This window comes from Lontra canadensis, unplaced genomic scaffold (assembly GCF_010015895.1).
Source record: "Lontra canadensis isolate GAN:19392208 unplaced genomic scaffold, GSC_riverotter_1.0 scaffold28, whole genome shotgun sequence".
NCBI lineage: Eukaryota > Metazoa > Chordata > Mammalia > Carnivora > Mustelidae > Lontra > Lontra canadensis.
The window spans coordinates 18616358-18627349 of NW_022631022.1; positions in this window are offsets into that span (position 1 = coordinate 18616358).

The following is a 10992-nucleotide window of genomic DNA, read 5'->3' on the forward strand; positions in this document are numbered from 1 at the left end:
ACCTATGGAAGACTGTCCCTGAGCTCGTGGTGGTTTTCGGTTTCTTTTCTGAAAGACAGGGACCCTCCCAAGCCGGCCCCCATCTGACTTGCCTGGCATTGTCCCTTCATTCCAATCACCCTAAATTCCCCAGGTCTCCCGAGGGGTCATGCTGCATCCCGCCCCTACTTGGATATGCACCGCTTTCTCTGACTCGTACTTGCTTTTTCACTGGACAGAAATCCCGGAGCTTCTTTGCACCTTCTCTTCCACATTCTCTTTACCTCTGCACAGTGGTCTGTCGTGATCCCGTCCCACACCGATGCTCACACAGGGTGTCCCCAGTCTCTGGCCACAGCAGTCCAGCTGTGGGCGCTTTCGTGCACGTGTCACGGGCGCGTAGGTGTCTCTGTGGGACAGAACCCCAGGGGGTGGGCTTGCAGGGCCGAAGGTAACGAGTGAGGTAAGTGCTGCTGTCCTTCCCCCTTGCTGCCCCGGCGCGTGCCCCAGCAGAGCCCAGAGCTGGATGCAGAGCGCGGGGACTCCGATCTCCCGCCCTGCCCGCCATACCAACCTGCCTCCCTCAGAAAGTGGGGCTTGGGGTGCCTGGGTGGCTCAGTGGGTTAAAGCCTCTGCCTTCGGCTCAGGTCATGATCTCGGAGTTCTGGGATCGAGCTCCGTATCGGGCTCTCTGCTCAGCAGGGAGCCTGCTTCCTCCTCTCTGCCTGCCTCTGCCCAGCTGTGATCTCTCTCTGTCAAATAAATAAATAAAATCTTAAGAAAGAAAGAAAGAAAGAAAAAGAAAGGAAGGAAGGAAGGAAGGAAGGAAGGAAGGAAGGAAGGAAGGAAGGAAGTGGGGCCTGAGCCTGCAGCGGGACCAAAGGCCTGCTCTGCTTCCTGCCTCTGAAATTGTCAGCCTCTTTGAGCCGGTACGGAGGGATCCTGGGGACCTAGCCAGGAGCATGATAGAGGCTGGCCCTCAGACTCTTAACACTTTGAGCCTTCACACGTGCCTGGGGCCTGGGGTACGGACTCTTGCCCAGGGTCTCCCCACTTGGGTCTCCTCTCTGGCTGCTGCCTCTGACCTACCCATCAGCACACACAGGCCCCTCAGAGATGGAGCAGAGGTGGGAGCAGGGGGCAGGCTCCCTGCCCAGCTGGGCCCAGGCAGTGAGACAGATCCATGAAAGAGGGACCGGCAGAGCTCTGAGACCCTGAGGCCCCAAAGAGCCATCCAGGACCATGCATGGCTCCTGTGGGCAGCCTCCTGCTGGCCCTCACAGAGGCAGGGCCCCATCAGCCGCCATCTGCCATGGTGCGGGGGCTTCCCGGGCCAGCTCCGCTCAGGAGGCCTCCTGGCACAGATGTGAGGGGCTGGGAGGGTCCCAGCTCTTCACACCGTGGCCGAGGCCTCAGGGTCCTGTTGGAGCCTCCCTGCTCACCCTCTGCCCTGTCCCCACACAGCCACTCTACCCCATCGATCGTATAGAAACACTTGAGCTCCCCACACAGGTCATTCTGCTTCCCCCTTCTGTGCCTCTGACTGTGAAGTTGTCCTTGGCCCCATCTCAGCCTAGCTAACACCTACTTTTCCACAAAGACAGAATCCAAGGATCACTTTGGCTTTAATGCCCCCCTCCCCGGGTTCACTGCTGTCAGAACTCTGGCCCCACTGGATGGCTCATCCCAAGGGCACCGATGATGTCCCGATGTCTGTCTGTCCTCACGGCACCACCAGCCTGGGCAGCTAGGCTCTCCAGGGGGGTTTTCGCCATGCCAAGCCCTTGGCCTTGCCAAAATCCCCCACCTGACGATGCCGTCACACCAGGGCAGCCCCAAGGAAAAGCCGGGCCTTGAGGCCCTTTGCTAAAGATCCAGAAATTGCCCTGGAAGCCGCACAGGAGCTCCGTGATGGGGAAGTGGGGCCTTCCGGAGGCCAGGGTAGCAGGAGGCCTTTCAAGGACATCATCTTCTGGACTTTCCCATGCCCCCTGACTTGAGTTCCTCCACAGTGTGGGGGCTGCCAGGGAGCAAGATCAAAAGATAACATCAGCCTGAGTGAGCCGAGCCTGGGCAGGAAGAAATGAGGGATGTAGGGGGAGGGGGACAAGTGGGCAGGGTGGGCTTGAGAGCCACAGGGCTCCCAGCACCCAGGTCAGGCTGGTGCCACCTGTCTAGACCCCGCTGACAACACCACCACTGCCTTTAACAGAGCCAAGGATGCCAGCGGGAGGACTAGAACTTCTCTGGCTTCCGGGAGGCCAGGGCTGCCTCCATCCTGTTCCCACACCCTTCTATACCTGATCCCACCAGGAACTTACCCAGGGGCCCCATGAGTCACTGAGAGCATGAGGGAGAGGGTGAGCTCATTTCAACTTAGTCCTAGAAAGTATGAGTTCACTGAGCAGGTATTCCCCAGACCTCGCTTTTGAGACCAGCCCTGCGGCTCTAGGCTGTGAGATACGAATGCAGACGAAGCCACCCACTCTGTCTTAGAATGGACCCAGCCAGGATCCAGCCTCCTCCCTCAGACTGCAGGACCTGGGAGGGTGGATGGGGCTGGACAGGAAGGCAGGCTATGGGCCCATTCCACTACCCCCAAACCTGGGGTCCCAGGGGGCAAGTTAGGCAGAACTGAAACTGGGCAGGGGAAAAACTGGTCAGAACAGGCCCCAGGGACCTCTAGTGCTCACGGTTCACTTACACACACCATGCCCAGCCTGGGAAAGCCTTCAAAGCTTGGCTTCCTCCTGCCACCTCCCCTTCCTACCCCCCAGCCCTGCCCAGGCCTCACCCCCATCCAAACTGGAAGGACCACAGGCTGGGAGAGGGGTTCATGGCTCTGGTTTCCCTCCTCCCCTGCCTTCAAGGGTGACCTTTGGCAGCTCATTCCCCACTCTGAGCCTCAGTCTCCTCATCTGGCCTGGGCTGCTGGCCCAGGATCTGGAGGTGAGGACTCAGCACAGAAGGAACAGGCCATATGGATGGATGTGAGACAAGGAAGGGACTTCTTGGGGCGCCTGGGTGGCTCAGTGGGTTAAAGCCTCTGCCTTCGGCTCAGGTCATGATCCCACGGTCCTGGGATCGAGCCCCACATCGGGCTCTCTGCTCAGCAGGGAGCCTGCTTTCTCCTCTCTCTCTCTGCCTGCCTCTCTGACTACTTGTGATCTCTGTCTGTCAAATAAACAAATTAAAAAAAAAAAAAAAGGAAGGGACTTCTTGGCCAGCAACACTGAGGTGCTTGGCACCTTGACCGTCACCCTACCTAAGGACTCAAGTGCTGGGATGGGGCAAAGGCGGAGCGCGGACCATGGCAGAAATGGTGCCACCTCTGGAGGCTTCCCGCTCGTCCCTCACACGCATGGAGGGCCCCGTGATCGCTCCCCTCGCCACGAGCGCCACCACTTTTGGTCTGTGTCCCCTCGGCTCTGCCAGAGCGGTCGGAGCCTCTGTTCCCCCTTTCCCTCCACCCCTACTGCCGGTGCAGGCCTCACACCAAGTAGGTGCTCAATAAAACAGGTGTTGAAAGAAGAAAGGCCCAGAAAGGAACAAGTGTTGGTGAGGGGGTGGAGAAAACAGCCCCCGTTGCAGGAGGCCAGGTGAGAACATAGAATGGTATAACTCTGTGGAGAGCCGTTTGGCAGCTCCCCCGAAACGAACCACCACGTGATTCTGCAACTTGACCCCCAGGTCGACAGATACCCTAGAGAATGGAAAACCTCTGCCCGTGGGAAAGTTTGCACACCAGTGTCCGCACAACTCTACCTGCAAAAGAGTGGGAACACCCTGGGTGTCGGTGAACCGAGGATGGGTAAAGAAATATGGCAGGGGCACCGTGGGCTATTACTCGGCAACAAGAGCGGGAGGAGGGTGTGAGTGACAGATACATGCTGCGACGTGGGGGAAGTTTGAAAACAATTACGGTAAGAGAAAGAAACCCGGGCTCAGAGGCCACATCGTATATGACTCCATTGATGTGAAATGTCCAGAATGGGCAAATCACTGGAGAGAAAAGTAACTTCGTGGGGGGAGGGGCAGGGGTAGTGACTGCAAAGGCACAGAGTTTCTTTGGGGATGATGGAATGTTCTGGAATTAGATGGTGGTGATGGTCATGAAACATTGTGAATACACTGGAAAGCACTGGATTGTATACTTAAAATGTGATTTTTTAAAAATCTCAGTTAAATATAAAATAAAATAAAGGCAAACTATCTCCCTAGGGATGCGTTGGAAGGCCAACCTGTCTGGCTGGCTGGTTTGTATCTGAAAACATCACCCCATGGGAGCCTCTCTTTGCCCTGGGAGGGCCCCACCTGCTCACTGCTCCCCTGCCCCCACACCTAGCCTGGGAGGGGTAGGTAGGCAGGGTCCCGGGAGACCCAGTGGGCCTTGTGGTGGGATGGAGCCCTTTCCTTGTGTCTCCGGCTTTAGGACAGGCGCCCCCATGGTGAGGGGTCTTGAGGCGTGGCTATAGTCTCCTCTCTGACACCGGCCCTGTTGCCTCCTTCAGGCACAGCAGCAGTCCGCCTCACACAGTGGGTGAGGGTGACTGAGCCTGAGGACCGGGCCAACCCCTACACAAACGCCTCTCCTCTGGCCCAAGTTCCAGCTGTATATGGACCCATAGCTGGAAAGTTCTTCCTTCAGTCTGGCTGTAGTATCTGGCTCGGAGTCAGCAGTGGGCAGAGGTTTCCAGTGAGTCAGTCTGACTCAAGGTTACTCAGCTCAGGTCCCCATGGGGTCCTCACCCCACAATGTTCACTTCACTGTGATGGAGCAGGATGTGGGCTCCCTCCAGCCCCCTTAGCAGCTGCTTCCTGAGGGGGTGCTGGTGGGAACCAGCGAAAGGGGAAGGCCAACCCACCCACCTGCAGCAGCCCCTCAGCCCCACCCTTGGAGGATGCGCTGGTGGGTGGCCCTCCCCTCTCTGAGCCTCTTAGAACAGCCTCTTAGAACCCATCATCTTCCTCTGATGGCCAAGCCTTGGGTCCAAGCGGATGGCATGCGAGAGGTCCTGGCCCACTGGGGCTGCTTCTGCCCCAGGCATGACCTTTATCATGTCACCAGAGGGACCCCCTCTGTCTTCTGGTCTCTGCTGTGTACATCCTGTGTCAACCACAAGCCCAGCAAAGCAGAGGAGTTTAATAAGCAGCTACAGAATGTGTAAGCGAGGTCAGATCAACTGGAAAGCATTTCTTTGGATCCCCAGAGGTGGATCCCCACCTCTGACATGGAAAGCAACTGAAACCCATTTCTTTTTTTTTTTAAGAACCCTCTTTTTTTTTAATTTTTTTTAAAGATTTTATTTATTTATACGACAGAGAAAGCGTGACAGCGAGAGAGAGAGAGAGAGAGAGAGAGAGAGAGGGAACACAAACAGGGGGAGTGGGAGGAGAGAAGCAGGCTTTCTGATGAGTAGGGGGCCCGACGCAGGGCTCGATCCCAGGACCCTGGGATCATGACCTGAGCCGAAGGCAGACAATTAACGGCTGAGCCACCCAGGTGCCTCTGAAACCCATTTCTTGAGCACAAAACCCAGGGGCATGCTTTTCTGTGCAGTGTTAATAAGTTACTTACCCTCTCTGTCCTTCAGTACCTTTAACAATAAAATGGAAATGATAACAGTATCAACCTCATAAGGCTGCTGAGAAAATGAGGATAATTTCGTAAAACTTCTAGAATCGTCTCAGGCCTATGCATCAGAGATGGTATAGGGCCCCCACTATAACTGTCTGTAACACTGTCCTCGTGGCCTTCCCTGTTGAAGCCGAGCCAGGGCGCTGGCTGACCCGTGCCCCTCTCCGGCAAAGAGGGAGGCTGGAGGTAAGTCACACCTCTCAGAAGGACCTCTGGGCTCCACCTGGTCAGTCCCAGGCCCTGGAGGGGCTTTTGCTCCTTTCCCAGCAGGAGCAGGTGCCCCCCTTCCCAAGGGCCCAGCCTGGGCTCCACCTGCCCCTTGCAGGTCTCCTCCACACACAGCCTGTGCTTAATGGGTGCTCAGGAAGTTGGGCTGCTCGCCAGAGAGACAGGCCCTGGGGACCGCCGGGGCCCAGACGCCAGCATAGAGCAGGCCCTCCATGACTCCAGGGACTTCCTGCCTGCCCAACGTCCTCTCCCCTTCCCCCATGGGATCACTTTGACCCTGGGAGACCAGGGAGGCTAGGCATTCCAGGAAGGGCCTGACCCGCCCAGGAAACCCACGTACCTGGTAGGGCCTCTTCTGACCCATTGTCCTGAAAGGACGGAAACCGAGGCCTAGGTTACCATGAACCTCCCTCAGGGACATCCAGCCCCTAGCTCTCCATGGGTGGGGTACATGTTCAGGCTTCCTCCCTGCACTCTCCTGACCCTGGGCCTTCCTACGCTCCAGTGTTCCTCTGTTCCCAGCTCCCAGGTGGGCCAGAGGGCATCTCAGCAGAACCCCAGGGGAAGGGACATAAATGGGGCTGGGGCTGGGGTCCCTCTGGGCCAGTGTATCATTAACTCCGATTGCATCTTTGCGCCCTCTCTGCCCTGCTCACCTCCAGGGCAGTCTCTCTGTCTCTCTGCAAGTGACATTGGCCCAGTGATCCCCACCTCTGACATTCCCCAGAGCTGGAGATGGATGTCCTAAAACTGACACCTCATGGTGGCTGATGTGCACTGAGGAGGGCCCCCACCTGCGGGGAAATGAACACAGCCGTGGGAGTAAGAAAACCTCAAGAGTCTTAAAACATCCCCAACACATTTACCTTGGCCAAGAAGTGTCTAGATCACACCCACCGCCGCTTCCTTGCGGGCAGGTGCCATGCAAAGGTGAGAAGAGGCAAAAGTCTTTGGTTCTGGGCTAGGCTCTCATGGGCTATGCAGCTCTGGGCAAGAAGCTCTCCTCCCAGGTTTCATCCTCCCATCTCCTACTGGGGGACAGTAATGCCCGCCCTGGCAGTCTGCCTCCGAGGGCCTTGACCAGCCTGTCAGGAGAGGCTGGGGCAAGAAGGGGTTTTGGTAACAGGATTCCCGGAACCGGCTATGGGAAGATCCACCCTGTGAACTCAGCATTTCCCCAATAGTCACCTTTCAGAAGAGCAAAAAGTGACTTCCGCTGCCTCTACTTCCTGTAGCTGGGAGTGGGGAAACCATCGTGGGCCAACAGCGTCACCTGCTCACTCACTCTTGCCACCAGGAAGACAATCCTCAGCGTGGGCCCCCAACCACCCCTCTTCAGACTCAGAGCAGGTGTGTCCCCAGCAGCAATCATCCCACCACACAACGGACTGAGGGGCTGAGGCCTGGCAGAGCATCAAGGCACAGAGGTTTGGGTTTTTTGGTTTTGGTTCCAGCTCCCGCAGGCACTCCCGATTGCCTTGGGGACCGCCTCTCTCTGGGCCTCAGTGGGGAGTCAAGCCTCCCCTCCCACCGCTTTATCAGCGGGCAGGATCCCCAGAAGCTCAGAACTGGAAGGCACGCGGCTTCCCACAATCATAGATACGTATGGCCCAAATGCGGAGATGGCCCTGGCACTGGGAGCTCTCCCTGGGTTCTACACACAGTGGGGCCAGAATCTACCCACGGGCTACCAGATCTGAGAGGGGCAACCCTCCCAGGAGGGCTGGGGCAGGACAGGGACAGCTGGAGGACCCATGCAGGGGGATGGGAGCCAGCAGACTTCCAGCCTGTGCCCAGGCCCCACCACTCCAACCTGTTCAACCAGTCCTTCCATACAGCTCACCCTTTCCCACACACTGTAGCCTCTCACACTTCTTGGTTTTGCACCTGCTGGTTCCACTGTCTGGGATGCGCTCACCTTGACTCTGTGTCCGGCCAAAATGCATCCCCTCAAGAACGGGCAAGTGGGCAGGACATAGGGTTTGGAGGTCCAGGGGGGTCGGGGCCCAGTCCTCATGGGAGGGCAGAGCCACAGGCAGAGCCTCAGCAGGCCCAATGGTGGGAGCACTGAGCTCAGGGTCCCCAGGGGCCAGGATGGGACCGAGGCCGAGGAGCCGGGTTGGGGGGTCAGTAGCTGGGGCAGCCTGCAGACAATCTGGGCTGTGGAGGAGCTGGCGGGCACAGGGCCCGGCTCGGCGTGGGCAGCTGTGGGGGAGGCTGGAACGGCAGCCTATTTTTAGGCTCCTGCTGGATAGAAACACAAGGATGCTCCAGGCTATAGGCCTTGCTCACTGGGGAAAGACGAAAGTGGCCCCAGTTGCCCCTGGAGTTCCAGAGCTTCCTATTTTGTCTCTAGAGACCAAGGGCTGGGGCCAGGAAGTAGACTGGAAGCATCCCCCACACCCCAGAGAGGCAAATTACCCCTAAGAGGTGATTTCCATATCATTTGCTTGCTGCCCTGCTTCTTCATCAGAAGGAACCAAAAGTTCTCTTTCAGAGGACAGTCAGTGGTGGGGAAGAGCGATCACCCAAGTCCACCTCCGGCTGCCGCTTCTGGTTTTGAGAGAGTCCAGAGAAGGTGATCCTTGCTGTAAAATTGGAAAGCACCAATGGGGATTTTAGCACCTGGAGCTGTTGCGGTGGCCAAGGTGTGCCATCGGATTAATTGGCAGTGGTTCCCTGAAGAGCAGAGTTGACAAGGACTTATTCGTTCATTCATTCTACAATTATTGAGCACCTACTATGTGCCAGACAGTAATCTAGGCGGGGATTTAGCTGTGAAAAAAACAAAAAAAGAGAGAGGGGTGCCTGGGTGGCTCAGTAGGTTAAACGTCTGACTCTTGATTTCGGCTCAGGTCATGATCTCAGGGTCGCTGGGTCAAGGCCCGAGTAGGGCTCTACGCTCAGCATGGAGTCGGCTCGACATTCTCCCTCTCCCTCTGCCCCTCCCCCACTGGTGCTCGCTCAAATAAATAAAATAAATCTTAAAAAAAAAAAAGATAATGTTCCTTGTCCTCACAGAGCAGATACTCTACAGCAGTGCTATCCAAGAGAAATATCTGAGCCACGCAGATACGTTTCAATTTTCTTGTAGTCACATTAAGTAGAAATTGAGAGAAACAGCTGAGATTAACTTTTACAATATATTTTATTTGAACCAATAGAGCCAAAATGTTTTCACTTCCAAGTGTCATCAGTGTCACAATGCATTAATAACTTTTTTTTCCCCACTTACATCTTCAAAACCCATTATGTCTTTTAGACTTAAACCACCTCTCAGTTCAGGTGAGCATCCCAAGGGCTCGGGAGCTCTTAAAGAATGTCATTCTGAGGTCACTGAGCTCAGGAGAAAAAATGCCGCCATTGATTAATAATGTCTGCTGTGAGCATGAGTCAGTGAGCATGAGCTGGATAAAGTTGCAGGCCGTGCTAGCCCACATGTTCAAGGTTATAGGTCGAACCCGGAGCCTGTGTTCCGCTCCGCCTAAGCCCTCTGAGCCCATTCTCGGGGCCCCACCTGACTAAACTGCCCGTGTGGGAGGCCAGGCGTTCAGGGACCTTATTCAGGTGCTGGTCCAGCAGTCCTGGCCTGGGCGCTGTCCCACAGAAGGGCACCAACCCGCCAGCAGGACAAGTGCTTCCCGGGTGTGGTTCTGTGCTCTTTCCTCTTGCGTGGGCTGGCCTATGGCCACTGTCAACCCTGGGAATGTGGTTTTGTTTTTGTTTTCTTCCCAAGGACTCTTCCTCCCAGAGTTAACCAATATCAACATTAAAGCGTTTCCGGAGCCTGAGTTAGCCACAGCAGCCCCACTCCACCGGCCCACGCCCACAGACCTCCTGGCTGGAACCCCAGTCGGGAGGGCCCCATCCAGACAATGAAGAACTAAAATTGGGCTGCGGAGGTTGCTGGAAATGGCTGGGGATGGGAGAAGGGGTGAGCAGTGGGAACTAGAACCCCAACAAGTCCCACTCATCCTCACCATCATTATAGACATCATCACCCTTTCCCTGCTCAGAATCCTTCAATGGCTCCCTAGTACCTTCAGTGTGGAGATCTAGGGCCTTAGCTCCCAGGAACTGACACTGAGAGAGTCATTCAACTGCACTTCCTGATACTCTCTCCTCTTTTATCCACAGATTCATCAAGAATGTGCTGCAGGCACTGTTCCAGGCGCTGGAGACGCAGCTGTCACCCAAACTCACAAAGGTCTCTCTGCCTTCCTGAAGCTCACACTACTCCAGCAGAGCCCAGGACATTCTGGGCCCTTATACAGCCCCAGGCCTTCGCGAATGCTGTTCCCCCTTCCATTCTTCAGTGACTCTCCACCCTAGGGACTTCTACTTGTCCCCTAAGGCCCACTCAAACCACCCCCCAACCACTACCATGGGTTGGCTACCTCCTTCCTCAGATCATCGCCATCCAGCTCCACCTCTGCCTCCCCTACCAGGCTTTGAGGTTCTCAGGGGCAGGGGCTGTGCCTTCCTTAGCCAGGACCCCAGGGCCCAACTCACTCTAAGGCTTCATCTGCCCCCTCCCCATCTCGCAGCTCAGGACCAAGCAGGCTGAGGCATTGGGGGCACTGGTAGAAAGGATGGCTCAGGACCCCTCTGGAGAATTCAAAGTCGTTCTGAAATCTCTGCCTGGGATCACGTTACCCCTGGCATTCCAGGGGAGAGGCTCACAAGAGCAAAGGTGGGTAGGGGACTGAAGGAGGTGAAGATAGAGAAAACAGGGGTGTGTGGGGCTGTAAATGGTGGGTTAGGGACATCAAGCAGCAGAGAGACTGGAAGGCAGCGGCCTTCCTGCAAGGGACATAGGCCAGCAGCGTAAACTTCAGTGGCCCTTTCAAGTTTTAAAGGAATCTCTCGTTCCCTCTAACTTCCCCAGCGAAGCTGAGCTTAGGTCTTTAACAGTCTTTAGTCTTAGGTCTTTAACAGAAGGACAAGCCTGGCTCCTGTCCCCCAGCCTGGCCCCAAGAGGCTGATGTTGGTGCCCCGATATCATGGGGATCTCCATGCCTCTGGGCCCAGCCAAACAGCCCTACTGGTCCACCACCATCCACGGCCCGCTGTGCTTCTTGCTCATGGAGGGAAAACAGGTCAGGAGCCTTGAGCCTGGCCTGCCCTCTCTCCACCAGCTCATTTAC